Source organism: Lithobates pipiens, unplaced genomic scaffold (assembly GCF_037356315.1).
Source record: "Lithobates pipiens isolate NorthernLeopardFrog02 unplaced genomic scaffold, aLitPip1_a1.2 Scaffold_22, whole genome shotgun sequence".
Classification (NCBI taxonomy): Eukaryota; Metazoa; Chordata; class Amphibia; order Anura; family Ranidae; genus Lithobates; species Lithobates pipiens.
This window is the reverse complement of record NW_027507784.1, coordinates 168,586,622-168,602,195: the sequence shown is the minus strand read 5'-3', so window position 1 is coordinate 168,602,195 and position 15,574 is coordinate 168,586,622.

Genomic DNA, 15,574 nt, shown 5'->3' with positions numbered 1-15,574 from the left:
AAGAAATGAGATCGGCAGTCATAAATTAAATGCTGTGTAAATTCCAGAAAATGTACTCTAGTTTGTAGACGCTATAACTTTTGCGCAAACCAAAAAATATACGCTTATTGACATTTTTTTTACTAAAGACATGTGGCTGAATAAATTTTGCCCTCAATGTATGACTAAAATGTAGTTTATTCAATTTTTCTTATAACAAAAAGAAGAAAATATCTTTTTTTTTCAAAATTTTCGCTATTTTTCCATTTATATCGCCAAAAAAAAAAAAAGCAGAGGCAATCAAATACCATCAAAAGAAAGCTCTATTTGTGGGAAGAAAAGGACGCAAATTTCGTTTGGGTGCAATATTGCATGACCGCGCAATTACCAGTTAAAGCAGCGCAGTGCGAAATTGGAAAAAGACCTCTGGTCCTTAAGGTGTTTATTGGTCCGGAGCTGAAGTGGTTAATGACGATTAAAGTGAAAAAAAAAAAGTGAAATATTCCTTTAAATATGGTGCCTGTGGGGTGTCTGTAGTATGCCTGTGAAGTGCCACGTGTTTCCCGTGTTTAGAACAGTCCCTGCACAAAATGACATTTAACGGAAATAACACCATTTAAAACTGCTTGCGGTTTTAATGTTATATCTGGTTCCTGCAATATGGTTGAAAATCATTCAGAAAAATGGAATGGGTAGCCCTCCCTGCCCATTACCAGCCTATTTGGGTCTTGTACGCATATTAAGGGGAACCCTGTACGCATATTAAAAAAAGGAAATGCGTGTGGCCCCCAGGCCCTATATACTCAGAACAGCAGTATACAGGCGGTGCAAACAAGACAGGGACTGTGTAGGTTTGTTGTGTTAAGTTGAATCTGTTTGTAATTTTCAACTGGTACATTTTTAAAGTGTAGCTCCAGTCAAAAAAACTATTTTTAAGCTTTTTGGAAAACATAGGGAAGGGTTATCACCCCTGTATAATTTGTTTTGTCGTCCATCTTTTTTCATCTCACTTGCTGCTGTCTCCTTGCGTTTGCAAGTAGGAGATGTTTGTAAGTTGGATGTTTGAAAGTAGGGGCCTGCCCTATATGCTCTGCAGAAATGGCGGAACAAGGTGTTGGTTTTGCCACAACATTGTAAGCCCTCAAAGTGACTCTTGGTGGGCGCTGGAGCGCCCTGCTGTGAACGATTATATCAAGAATTGTAATTACATGCCATTGTTGAACAGTGGTAGAAAAATTGACCTTTGGTGGTTGTGGTGCTGGTGCCACAACACTATAAGTCCTCACCGTTACTCTGGGTGGGCACAGGAAGGGGCCCTCCTGTGAAATATTATATCAAGAATTGTAATTACATGTCCCTGTTAAACAGGGGCAGAAAAATTTGGCCTTAGGCACTGCTGCTGGTGCCACCACACTGCAACCTCTTCCATATACTGTAGTTTTTTTGCTGGAATTAGCCCTGCTGCAAAGCATTGCATCAAAAATTGTACTTAAACGCCCCTGTTAAACAGGGGCAGAAAAATTGGGCCTTAGGCACTGGTGCCACCACACTGCAACCTCTGCCATATACTCTAGTTTTATTGCAGGAATTAGCCCTGCTGCAAAGCATTGCATCAAAAATTGTACTTGAACGCCCCTGTTAAACAGGGGCAGAAAAATTGGGCCTTAGGCACTGGTGCTGGTGCCACCACACTGCAACCTCTGCCATATACTCTAGTTTTATTGCAGGAATTAGCCCTGCTGCAAAGCATTGCATCAAAAATTGTAATTAAACGCCCCTGTTAAACAGGGGCAGAAAAATTGGGCCTTAGGCACTGGTGCTGGTGCCACCACACTGCAACCTCTGCCATATACTATAGTTTTATTGCAGGAATTAGCCCTGCTGCAAAGCATTGCATCAAAAATTGTAATTAAACGCCCCTGTTGAACAGGGGCAGAAAAATTGGGCCTTAGGCACTGGTGCTGGTGCCACCACACTGCAACCTCTGCCATATACTCTAGTTTTATTGCAGGAATTAGCCCTGCTGCAAAGCATTGCATCAAAAATTGTAATTAAACGCCCCTGTTAAACAGGGGCAGAAAAATTGGGCCTTAGGCACTGGTGCTGGTGCCACCACACTGCAACCTCTGCCATATACTCTAGTTTTATTGCAGGAATTAGCCCTGCTGCAAAGCATTGCATCAAAAATTGTAATTAAACGCCCCTGTTAAACAGGGGCAGAAAAATTGGGCCTTAGGCACTGGTGCTGGTGCCACCACACTGCAACCTCTGCCATATACTCTAGTTTTATTGCAGGAATTAGCCCTGCTGCAAAGCATTGCATCAAAAATTGTAATTAAACGCCCCTGTTAAACAGGGGCAGAAAAATTGGGCTGCTGGCATCACCCAGAACCAAAAATGTTCTTCCAACATATCAGCGGAGGAGGAAGAGGATAGACAATCAACATAACAGGACAGTCACTCAGCATCAGCATAGGCAGTCTTGAAGGGATGTGGTATTTCAAAAAAAATTATTCGGTTACATCAGCTTCAGGTGCTTGGTAGCTGTGGGTGATCCAAGACTGATTTATCTTGATGAAGGTCAGTCAATCAACTGATTCGGTGGACAGGCGCACCCTGTGATCGGTAACAAAGCCACCAGCAGCACTGAAGGTGCGTTCCGAAAGAACGCTGGATGCAGGACAGGCCAGTAGCTCAATTGCATACTGTGCAAGCTCTGGCCAGTGATCCATCCTCAAGACCCAGTAAGCTAGAGGATTTTCGGTGGGAAAGGTGTCCAAGTCTGACCTTGCCCCTAGGTATTCCTGCACCATGTAAATCAGACGCTGGCGATGGGTGCTGGAACCAATCATACCTTGGGGCTGCGGACTAAAAAATTGTCTGAAAGCATCAGTCAGACGGCCACCTTCTCCACCGCTCCTTCTGACCGATGCCTCAGCAACACGTTGTCCAAGACCAGGAGTTTGTAACCTCCCAGTCTCTGGGAACGCGTTGCACAGAGCTTTCTGCAAGGCCTCCCGGAGATGTCTCATCCTCTGCTCCCTCTGCGATGGCAAGATAAGGTCGGCAACCTTACCCTTGTACCGTGGATCAAGGAGAGTGGCCAGCCAGTAATGGTCCCTCTCCTTGATCCGAAGAATACGAGGATCCTTCCGCAGGCTTTGCAGGATCAGGGAGGCCATGCAGCGTAGGTTAGCTGAGGCATTCGGTCCGGAGTCCTCTGGGTCACTAAGGACAACATGATCCGCAGCTACCTCCTCCCAGCCACGTACAAGTCCACGTGTTTCTTGGGACTGTAAATCATCCCTATAAGACTGCTGCTGCTGAGTGCCAGCCTCCACCTCCATGCTGACACAATCATCCTCCTCCTCCTCCTCCTCTTCCTCCTCCTCCTCCTCCTCATCCTGTGTGATGGGTGGCACAGCAGGAACACTGTCTGAATAAAGGGGGCCTTGAGAGGCAAGGAAGTCCTCCTCTTCCTGCCTCTGTTCTGCCTCAAGTGCCCTGTCCATTATTCCACGCAGCGTATGCTCCAAGAGGTGGACAAGAGGTACAGTGTCACTGATGCATGCACTGTCACTGCTCACCATCCTTGTGGCCTCCTCAAACGGTGACAGGACAGTGCATGCATCCCTGATCATGCCCCACTGGCGTGGTGAGAAAAAACCAAGCTCCCCTGACCCTGTCTTGGTGCCGTAGTCACACAGGTACTCATTGATGGCCCTCTGCTGCGTGTGCAGCCGCTGCAGCATGGCCAATGTTGAGTTCCATCTGGTGGGCATGTCACATATAAGGCGGTTCTTGGGCAGGTTCAACTCCTTTTGGAGCTCAGCCAGCCGAGCACAGGCATTAAATGATCGGCGGAAATGCACACAGACTTTCCTGGCCTGCTTCAGGACATCCTGTAAGTGGGGGTACCTGCCCAAGAACCGCTGCACCACCAGGTTAAGGACGTGAGCTACACAGGGCACATGGGTCAGTTGTCCCTGTCGGAGGGCGGAGAGGAGGTTGGTGCCATTGTCGCAAACCACCATTCCTGGCTTAAGCTGGCGTGGCGTCAACCACCTCTCGGCCTGCCCCTGCAGAGCTGACAAAACATCCGCCCCAGTGTGGCTCCTGTCCCCCAAACAAACCAGCGCAAGCACGGCATGGCATCGTTTTGCCTGCGTACTTGCGTAGCCCCTGCAACGCCTATGGAGCACCGCTGGTTCTGAGGACAGAGCACTGGAAGAGGCCATGGAGGAAGAAGAAGAGGAGGGGGTGGAGGAGAGAGGTATGTCACAACCAATAGTAGCATTTTGGAGGCGTGGTGGCGGAACAACCTCCAACACTACTGCACCTTGTCCTGCATCCTTCCCAGCAGCCAGAAGAGTGACCCAATGGGCCGTGAAAGACAGGTAACGTCCCTGTCCATGCCTGCTGGATCATGAGTCAGCGGTAATATGCACCTTACCGCTGACCGCCCTGTCCAGCGAGGCAAGGACATTGCCTTCCACATGCCGGTAGAGAGCCGGAATCGCCTTCCGTGAGAAAAAGTGGCGTTTGGGGACCTGCCACTGAGGAACCGCACATTGTACAAACTCACGGAAGGGGGCCGAGTCTACCAACTGAAAAGGCAGCAGTTGAAGTGCTAGCAATTTAGCCAAGCTAGCATTCAACCGCTGGGCATGTGGATGGCTGGGAGTAAACTTCTTCCGCCGGTCCAGCAGCTGGGGCAGGGACATTTGCCGGCTATAATCGGACGTGGGTGTACCGCTAGCAGAGTTCCCGGAAGCACTTGGCTGTGACACACCTAATTCTACACCTTCATTCCTCTCAGAGCAGGTTTCAGAGAGGACTGAAGGTCTAGTGGGGTTGGAGATGCCAGCTGATGAGGAGCAAGGAGAGGTCCGCTTTGTTCTTTGGTGTGGGTCTTTGAGGTACGCTTGCCAACGAGCTGCATGGCAGGTCAACATATGTCTGGTCAAGCATGTGGTGCCCAAGCGGCTGATGTTTTGGCCACGTGAGATACGCTTGAGACATTTGTTGCAAATAGCAGCGGTGCGATCTGATGCACTCGTCTCAAAAAAGGCCCACACCAAAGAACTTTTAGAATAACGCGCAGAGGCAGCGCTCTGCACAGGCGGAGCTCTGCGGTGTGATTCAGTTGGTGTGCTGCCCCTAAGCTGGCCCCCGGAGGGCATCCTGCCTCGTTGGACATGTGCCTCCTCCACCTCCTCCTCCCTCCTTCCAGGCACCCACGTGGAGTCAGTGCCCTCATCATCCCCTCCCTCTTCATCGCTGTAGCAAACCTGGCAGTATGCTGCAGCTTGTGGAACATGACTGCCAGATTGCTGTCCTTTTTGAGCATCCCCTCTCTCTGCGCTCACGCTACTGCCTTCCTCTAGCTGAGTGTCATCATCAGAGCCCACCAAACACTGGGCATCCTCCTGGAGCATGTACCCAACACTGTGCTCAAAGAGTTCAGGAGACTCCTCAGGAGGACGTGGTGGGTCTAGGGAAGGAGTCACTGATGATGACATTGAGAGGAGGGAAGACGATGCGTTGGCAGCTGCTTTGCGACTACCCTGAGACTGGGTGAGAGAGGATGAGGAGGATGAAGTGGGCTTGGTCATCCACTCTACCAAGTCGTTGGCATGTTGCGGTTCAACATGTCCAGCTGCCGAAAAGGACAAGCATGTCCCATGGCCACGTACTGATGACAATGCACCGCGTCCACGACCAGCACTGTTGTTTCTAGACACAGAGCCTGCTTGCCCTCTTTTATCGGCTCGCGCCTGTCTGCCTCTCCTTGCTGGCCTTCCAGACATGGTAATGGCCTGAAGGGAGTTGGGTAAAACAGCAGTTGGGTAGTTTATATTGTGCTGGAGGCACACACAACTTCCAATAACTCCTGCAGATGGCAATTGGGCTCAAATAGAGAACAGCTATGTAGGTGGATTATAGCGGTATGTACTGGGTACAGAGCACGCAGACAGCACGCACTATCTCCTAACACTACTGACTGCAAGCTCTATTATTAAAGATATATAAATATAGTGAAGTGAATAGTGAATATAGTGGTGTATACTGCGGTCAGGGCACAGACAATAACCACTACACAACAGCAAGATAGGAAATCAGCGAAAAACGATCGGTGTGTACTGTGTTGAAGGTACACAGAACACCCACTGCTTCAGATGCTAACACACTACACGAGGCCGCCTCAATGGCGGCCTTATATAGTGTGGGGCGTGCACTACACAGCCTCAGCTATGATTGGCCACAGGCATCCTGCCTGTGGCCAATCATGGCTCTCCTCGCTGCTGGCGCTGCGATTGGCCAAGCATGCGGGGTCACAGTGCATGCTTGGCCAATCATGAGCCAGCAATGCACTGCGCCATCGCAGTGCATTGTGGGCCGTGAGCGCCATGCGAATTTTGACGCGAACGGACCAAGTGTTCGGATTTCGCCGAACGGACGAACAGCCAATGTTCGAGTCGAACTTACGTTTGACTCGAACACGAAGCTCATCCCTACTCCCCAGCATGCTATCCTGGGCCCATATACACCTATAGCCTAGTCCCTTTAACAATGTATATGGTCAGCTCCTTTGTACTGCTTTCCCCGAAAAACACCCCCTAAAATGTGTCCAAATGTAATGCGAGTCCTTAAATGAATTTATAACCCTCCCCCACCCCCTAAAATGTGTCCAAAGGTAATGCGTGTCCTTAAATTCAGGCAGAGTGCCTGAAGCTTTTTTTTTTTTTGGGCTCCCAAAGTCACCTTAAACCCTTCCCCCTCCCCATACAATTTTATCAATGGGCCATCAGAAGGGGTGAGCAATCTGATAAGTGGGCCTTATAATTTTGTCTTTTTAAATACCCCTTCAAATAAATGTTATACTGATGTTGTGCAAGAATGTTTTTGTGTAATCTGCTTGCAATGTTATGTGCAAAAGTACTTATATTTTTTTTTCTTGTTTGACTCCACAGTTTCCTTCAACACCACAGGAATGGCAGACTGTGACCTGCCATTTTGCTGACCGTTAGGACTTTCCCAACTGTGGAGGGGCGATAGATGGGAAGCATGTCCACATTGTGCCACCACCCCATTCGGGGTCTTACTATTACAACTATAAGCCCTTGTATACACGGTCGGAGATTCCGACAACCAAATCCGTCTGAGTAATTCTGACGGATTCATTCCGGAAGAGGTCCGGAAGTGATGTTGCATACACACGGTCAGACAAAGGTGTCGGAAAATTCGATTGTACATAACGTGATGACGGGACTACGTTCAGGCTAGTAGCCAATAGCTTTGGTCTAGGAATTTGATCTGAGCATGCGTGGCACTTTGTCCGTCGGAGTAGGCTACACATGATTGGAGTATGTCCGATTGGAGCATTTTGTCTGAAAATTTTACCGGCAAGTTGGTCCATCGGATATTCAGATGGAAACCACACACAGTCGGAATATCCGATAGGACACATTCCGTCTGAATCTCTGACCGTGTGTACAAGGGCTTAGGGGTTTAATAGTGTAGTGTTAATGGCGGTGGTGTCAGCACACTATGAGTTCCCCTATGTGGATGTGGGGAAGAATGGCCGTATCCCGGAGTCTTTGCCCAGACTGAGTTTTACCAACGTCTCCAGACTGGTGGCCTGGAATTGCCACCTGATGTGGACAACATGGAAGGACTCCCCTTCGTCTTCATTGCTGATGAAGCGTTCGGTCTGGGCAAGCACCTGATGAGGCCATTCCCCCAACGGACCCCCTCACCCCGGAGAGGAGGGTTTTTAACTACCGGCTGGCCAGAGCGAGAAGAGTCGTTGAGAATACCTTCGGGATAATGGCCAGCCGGTTCCGCCTGTTTCTGACAGCAATCCATATGGCGGACTACAAAATCAACCACATCATCCTGCATAATTATTTAAGGAAACATTCCCGGAATTATCTAGCTTCAGTTGGGCCTGAGGCCGGACTTATTTCAGAGAGTTCCCTGACAGGCCTGGATACTGGCCATACTGGCTTGGCACCCCAAAGCGCCCGTGAAGTTTGGGAGAGATATGTTAATTGTTTTTGTAGTTACGAGTTTTTGGTACAAAGGACAAAGATTATTCATATTATACTGTGGTTTATGTATGTCCGGGGGATGTGGATGGGGCCCCACCCTGGGGATCGGTCCGCTTATCTCGCTAGGTCAAACGTGTATTAGCAACCTATGGCAGCCATTACATTTCTGACATGGAATGTCCGTGGGGTCAGGGACAAACTTAAACGCACGCCGGTATTTGGTTGCCTAAATCCTATCAAGCAGATGTCATAGTACTGGTTGAGATGCACATTACCGGCCAGCTTCAGCTAGCATTGAGGCGCACCTGGATAGGATGGGTATACCATGCAACACATACTCCTTACTCCCGTGGCGTGCCTGTCTTAATAGCTAAGACAATGCAATTCAATTTGATATCCACGCAGACGGATCGACAGGGCCGGTTCATCTTTATACACTGCACCATATATGGTAGACAATATCTTATTCTGGCTTTGTATATACCACCTCCATACACTGCTAGCCTTGTGACCAAGGGGTTGTCATTTATGGCACAACATGCCAATACCCCCGCCATTTGGCTTGGGGACTTTTAATATGGCCCTGAACCCGAGCAAGGACAGATTGCACCCTAATCCAAACCCATCACTCCCGACTGTATCCCATCTGGGTCGCACCCTCACCGAATTCTCCATGATTGACACATGGCACTATAAATACCCAGATAACCTGACATTCTCAGCAACGCACTCCACCATGTCCTGCATAGATTACATCGTCTCGGACATGTTGCTCCCCCAGTTGGAGGATGCGGGATACCATGCTACATCACGGTCAGATCACGCTCCATGCTGGGCTGCTATCCAACTTGCTCCTCAGGTGGGACCACGTATGTGGCGCCTCCATCCGTATTGGCTGACAGCACTGGGGGAGCAGGATAGCATAGCAGGGGAATGGCGGTATTTCTTTGACACGAATAGGGGTACAGCATCGGGTGGCGCAATATGGGAGGCATTTAAAATACATGCCCAATCTACTCTGTCTAGGGGAATCAACAGGTTGAAAAGGTCCTCTAAATTACTGACCCAGCAGGCATCGGAAAAACTAGAATCAGTAACACAAGATTTCATATCAAACCCCACAACGACTAACACCACGTCTCTTAAGCTCCCTATAACAGATCAGTTACACTTCGAGCAAGCCAGGCGGAAGCATTTTTTCTCAAAACAGCGTATTTTTGAACAAGGCGAGCGGGCTGGTAAACTCTTGGCATACCTGGCTCATCAGGATGCTAGGGTGCCAGTGGTGGTATACCTATTGGACGAGCGAAACGTCCTCATTTGTGATCCGACATCTGTCGCCAAGATGTTTCGGAAATATTACGCAGATCTATACACCTCCCATGTGGAGGTTACAGCGCAGGAGACCCGGGCATTTGTACAGTATATATATCATTCACACAACTGTGTGAAGCCCAGGCCAAGGAGGTAGAGGCCCCTATCACTAGTGATGAGGTTGTTGTGGCACTATCCTCCTTGGCTGTGTCTAAGGCCCCGGGTCAGGTCGGGCTACCGCTAGATTTCTATGCAACTTACTCAGAGGTGCTAGCCCCCGAGCTTCTTAACCACTACAATACAGGGCACTTTCACCCCCTTCCTTCCCAGCCCAATTTTCAGCTTTCAGCGCTCTATCGCTTTCAGTGACAATTGCGCGGTCATGCTACACTGTACCCAAATGAAATTGTTATCATTTTGTTCGCACAAATAGAGCTTTATTTTGGTGTTATTTATTCACGACTCCGTTTTTTTTTTTTTTTGCGATATAAGCGCAAAAATAGCGGAAATTTGGAAAAAAAACAATATTTTCTTTTTTCTATTTGAAAAGAAATCCAATAAAATCAAATTTTGTCATAAATTTAAGCCAAAATGTATTCTGCTACATGTTTTTGGTAAAAAAAATTCCGTTAAGTGTATAATAATTGGTTTGTGTGATCACGGACATATGTACGCAAATGATCATGTACATATGTGTGCAGGTGATCACGTACATATGTGTGCAGATAATCATTGGGACATGTGATTTTAGTGGGACATATGTGGGGGACATGTTTTTATTATTAGGGACATGTGTTTTTATTATTTGGGGACATGTATGTTTTGGGGACATGTATGTTTTGGGGACATGTGTGTTTTGGGGACATGTGTGGGGACTGTGTTTGTACTGTGTGGTGTGTTTACACTACACTGATGATCAGTGAGTAAAAAGCTGTAAAAAGCAGCCCATACTCACTGATCATCAGCCGGCTGCAGCGTTCTGCTCTCCTCTCCTCAGCGGTGACTTCCATGTGAGGAGAGGAGAGCCGATTGCCTAGCAACCGGCTGTTTGTTTACATCACATGACGGCCGTGATTGGACACGGCCGTCATGTGATCAGGAGGGCCAATCACAGAGCCCTCCTGCCGATCTGAGATGTGCCGTGTCCGGGTGACACGAGCACATCGGGATCGCGCCGCTGCGCGGTCGCGTGCGATCCCGCTACTCCTGAATGACGTTCCTGAACGTCCTATCAGGAGTAGACGGCTCCCACCCGGCCGTATATATGCATCGGCCGGGTGGGAAGTGGTTAATCTATACAAATACGTTTTTGAATCTGAGACCCTTCCTGCCACCCTCCTTCAAGCGTCAATCATCGTACTCCCAAAACCAGGAAAGAGCCCTCATCAACCTGACTTGTACCGTCCAATCTCTCTACTTCAGGTGGATATAAAAATTTTGGCCAAAATATTAGTTACCCAGCTTAACCCGAATATTCTATCCCTAATTCACCCAGACCAAACCGGGTTTATGCCCGGAAAGAGTACGGGCAATGAATATCCGTAGACTCCACATGAATTTACAGGCTTGCCATGAGACAGTAGGTAATAGGGCTGTGATAGCGTTGGATGCGGCCAAGGCATTCGACTCAGTAGAGTGGGAGTATCTGTGGAATGCCTTCGAAGATACGGTTTTCGGCCTTAATTTTATCAAATGGGTTAGATTGTTGTACTTTTTTCCCGGAGGCCCGGGTGGCGGTGAACGGGCAGTTGTCTGGGCCCCTGTCCTTGGGGCAGGGGTGCCCGTTGCCCCCGATCCTATATGCCCTGGCTGTGGAGCCACTCGCTGTGTCCCTCACAATGAATGCAAACATTTGAGGGCTCCGGATGGGCTCTCCGGTGGAGACAGTGAGCATGTATGCGGACGACATGCTCCTGTATCTGGAGGACACAGGTCCATCCTTACGGGCCACCCTCCAGACCATCGAAGAATTTGGTAAACACTTGGAGCTACGCCTAAATTGGGTGAAGTCGCAGATCCTCCCCTTGGATGTGTTCCCACCAACGCAGGACGCAGCCTCTCTACCATTGCATAGGTTGTCAACCATTCGGTACTTAGGCATTCAGATCACCAGGGAGCCCCTAGAGTACATCCCCAATAACATAGAGCCATTGATCTCCTACCTGAAAGCTAGGACCCAATCCTGGGCCAGACTTCCATTAGGAGTAATGGGTAGGATCAACTTCGTGAAAATGATTTTGTTGCCCAAATTTCTTTACAAATTCTGGCATTCACCGATTATTCCCCTAAAAATTTTCAAAACACTGGCCACCATCCTCAATACTTTTATATGGGGCTCCGGGAGGCACAAACGGGCATGGAACACCCTCAAAAATCCCACTGATCAGGGGGGAGCAGCACTCCCAGCTTTCCCATTTACATAAAACCACACAGCCACGCACACTCCCCCCTTCAAGTCCTGTTCAGGGGGAGGGATGGCAGTAGGCGAGGGGAGGGTCACAGTCCTTTGCTTGACCAACATAAACGCATATAGGAAATTGCTCAGAAAATGACCAGGGCAGACTCGGTGCACTCCCATATCCCCCTATGGCATAATCCTCAACTGAGGGAGCTCAGGTCGATACTGGGAATTGGCCTGTGGGCATCAAAGGGCAGTGTACTTACCCCACTTGGAGTGCGTAGTTTTCAGACACTGCATGGAGCATTTGGGATACCTCTGCATATGATATTCCGTTATGCACAGCTGTCCCATGACCTCCAGGCTCAATTCAGTGAGGGTTTTCCAAACCTGTGGGGGTTGTCCCTGGTAGATGTTATAGTTGGTGAAGAGCCTTCCAGACTGATTTACACCCTGTACAGCATACTTAGTACATGTTCAGTATCCCGAATCATTGATTATAGCAAAGCATAGATGGGAAGAGGAGGTAGGCCCATTGTACATCATACATAAATCCTACCTTACACTGACAAGAATTCTTAAATACCAAGCTTCTCAAAATCCATGTTGCCCGAGGTGCACAGACCACCCATGTACATTTTATCATCTAATGTTGACCTGCTCAGATATCCAGGCCTACAGTTCCTACACGACCACATGGGCTCACCCCTACAACTGGATCCTAAAACCTGTTTGCTGGGCTTTTTTTCGGATGTTCCAACTGATAAAATTCCTTACAAGAGACTGTTCAGTGCTGCTGGTAGCCAAACTATGGATGCGCACTGCTCCTCCTACAGTCCAGGCATGGATAGCTTAGGTGAATCTACCACTGCCACTATAAAAAATAAAATAAAGTTACATATACACATAGGGGTGCCCCAATAAGTACAAGATTTGGGACAGATGGCTTAATAGCACCGATACCTGCACAGATTAGCCCCACTCAACTAGGTGATAACTGGCGGGTTATGCAAGTATTACTCTACCAGGCATGTAGTCGGATTGTTCAACAACATGCTACGGTCAGGGGGGAGGACGCACGGTGCAGTGTGTAACAAAATAGAAAGGTGCTAATACTATGTGAAACCCTTGGGTGTTGGTCCTGCTGCTTTGTATTCTTTTTTTTTCTCCAGTGGATGCAATTTATTTTTCCTGTTTCTACTTTCAGTTCTACTATATTCATGGAATAATGTAGACTGTATGTCATTACATGATTTTGTTTATTATACGATGAGACTGTAAGTTCTGTTACTTTGATTGCCAATAAACTCGTTTACAAAAAAAAAAAAAAACACACCTAAGCTAGCAACAAGTGCCCATTAAACATTAAAAAAAACAAAACAAATGCAGTCAGTTCAGTTACATGCATGTGGACAGCAACCAGCTGTGGGGGGGGGGGGGGGGGGGGGGAACTTGCATTCAGCAAAAATAAGGACATGCGTCATGTGAAACAATAATTCACACACAGCCTGTTAGGACTGTGCATAAAAAAGTCTGCAAGATGCAACAGTATTCGTATGTAAAAATATTCCTTTCCACTTCTTACATTTTCCAGAATGCACACAGCATTTTGCTACCTAAATTACTTTAAATAAGGGTTTACAGCTACTTTGGGACTCGCAGGCATCGATCTAAATAAATCTGTCGCCCTTCAACAACAATCTCTATCATACCTTGTTGATATGGCTGCTAGGAACTTTGCCTTTAACCTCTTCACGCCCGCCCTATAGCCGAATGACGGCCATAGAGCAGGCGCTTTCGTCTGGGAGGCCGTCCTGTTTACTTCCGCAATGCGCGCCGCCGCAGGCACGCATCAGGGAAGTTCTGTGTTTGCCGTGTCCCCCGGAGACAGGTAAACACAGATCGCTGTAAACGTTTACAGCACGATCGGAGTGTCCAATGTGAGATGATCTCATATGTAAACATATGAGATACTCTCAGCGCCGCTCTCCCTCCTCACACAGACAGCACGTGAGAGATGAACGGCTGCAAGAGTGTGTGTAAAAAAAAAAAAAGCCATCTGTGCCACCTGTCATTGTCCTGGTGCTCCAGGGCCTTCAAAAGTGTAATAGGTAGTCAACAAGTTAGATGTGTAATTTATGCTCCTAGAACACCTGATGGTGCTCCCTGCATGTTGGGCCTCTCTATGTGGCCAGGCTGTGAAAAAGTCCCACACATGTGGCATTGTAATACTCAAGAGGAGTGGATTTTTTATTTTGGGGTGTCATTTGTGGTATACACATGCCATGTGAGAGAAATAACCTATTACAATGACAATTTTGTGGAGAAAAAAAATGAAAAATCTTAATTTTCCAAAGAATTGTGGGGGGAAAAAAATGACAACATCAAAAACCTCACCATGCCTCTTACTAAATACCTTGGAATGTCTACTTTGCAAAAAAGGGTCATTTGGGGGGGTATTTGTACTTTCCTGACTTGTTCGGGTCACAAGAAGCGAGATAGGCCACCAGTACATCAGATGTGATCAATTTTGTGCAATTTGCACCACAGCTAGTAGACTCTAACTTTCACAAAGACCAAATAATATCCACTAATTTGGGTTATTTTTACCAAAGATATGTAGCAGTATAAATTGTGGCCAAAATTTATGAAGAAAAATTTATAATTTGCCTATTTCTGTCAGAGAAACAAAGAAATATGCTGTTTTTTCAAAAGTTTCAGTCTTTTTTCATTTATAGCGCAAAAAATAAAAACCCCAGAGGTGATCAAATACCACCAAAAGAAAGCTCTATTTGTGGGGGGGAAAAAAAAGGACAAAAAAATTTGGGTACAGTGTTGCATGACTGAGTAATTGTCATTCAATGTGTGAGAGCACCAAAAGCTGAAAATTGGTCTGGGCAGGAAGTGCCCAGTAAGCAAGGGGTTAAGGCTACTTTCACACTTCAACTGCCCAAGCGTTAGCAGTAAACAGCCACAAGTTTTAGTGATGCTTTTAACCCCAAAGAAGGGGTTAAACAGCAACCACAAAGCGACACCAAAGCACTTGGTCAAGGCAGTTTGGAAGCAGAGTATACACTGCTCCTGCACCACCCCAAAGGTGCTGCTTGCGGGACTTTGCAGACCATCCCACAAGCGGACTGGCCCAGTGTGAAAGCACCTATGAGAGGTGCTATTTATAGTGCTAAAACACCTGTAAAGTGCCTCAATGTGAAAGGGGTCTTATAGCAAGGGTTCCAACACACTATTCCCAAGGCACACATTCCTGTAGTGATGGCTGTATGTATAAGTAGGTACTGAAGCGACCACCAGCTGGAACTGTGAATGGTCAGAGTGAGATGTCACCAGCACACTATAGATCTCCAAAATGGGTCCGAAGCTTTATTCAGCAATCACATAGTTACAGCAAAGTTTTGGAGCAACGCAGAAACCCCCCCCTCATCACACGCCTGATGAAGGGGTCTTACATGGCGCCAAAATATTGCCATTTGCTTTAACCATGTGATCACCGAATAAAGCTTTGGACCCATTTTGGAGATCAATGGTGTGCTGGGGATAATTTCTTACTTTTATAGTGGGGGGGGGGGGCTCACACAAAGCGCTTTCTAAGGCACTGGACCCTTGTTCAAAGACCAGGAAGTACATTGGTAGTTGGATGCTGTTAGTTCACAGTTTCTTCAAACTTGGATTTGTCTCAAACCAAACCTAATCCCTATCAATATATTAACAACCCCCACTCGCCCCCCCCCCCCCTTTTTTTTTCTTACATTGAACCAGTGAAATAAGGGTAAAAAGCAACATTACATTAGTTATATATCCGTTTAAAATGCAA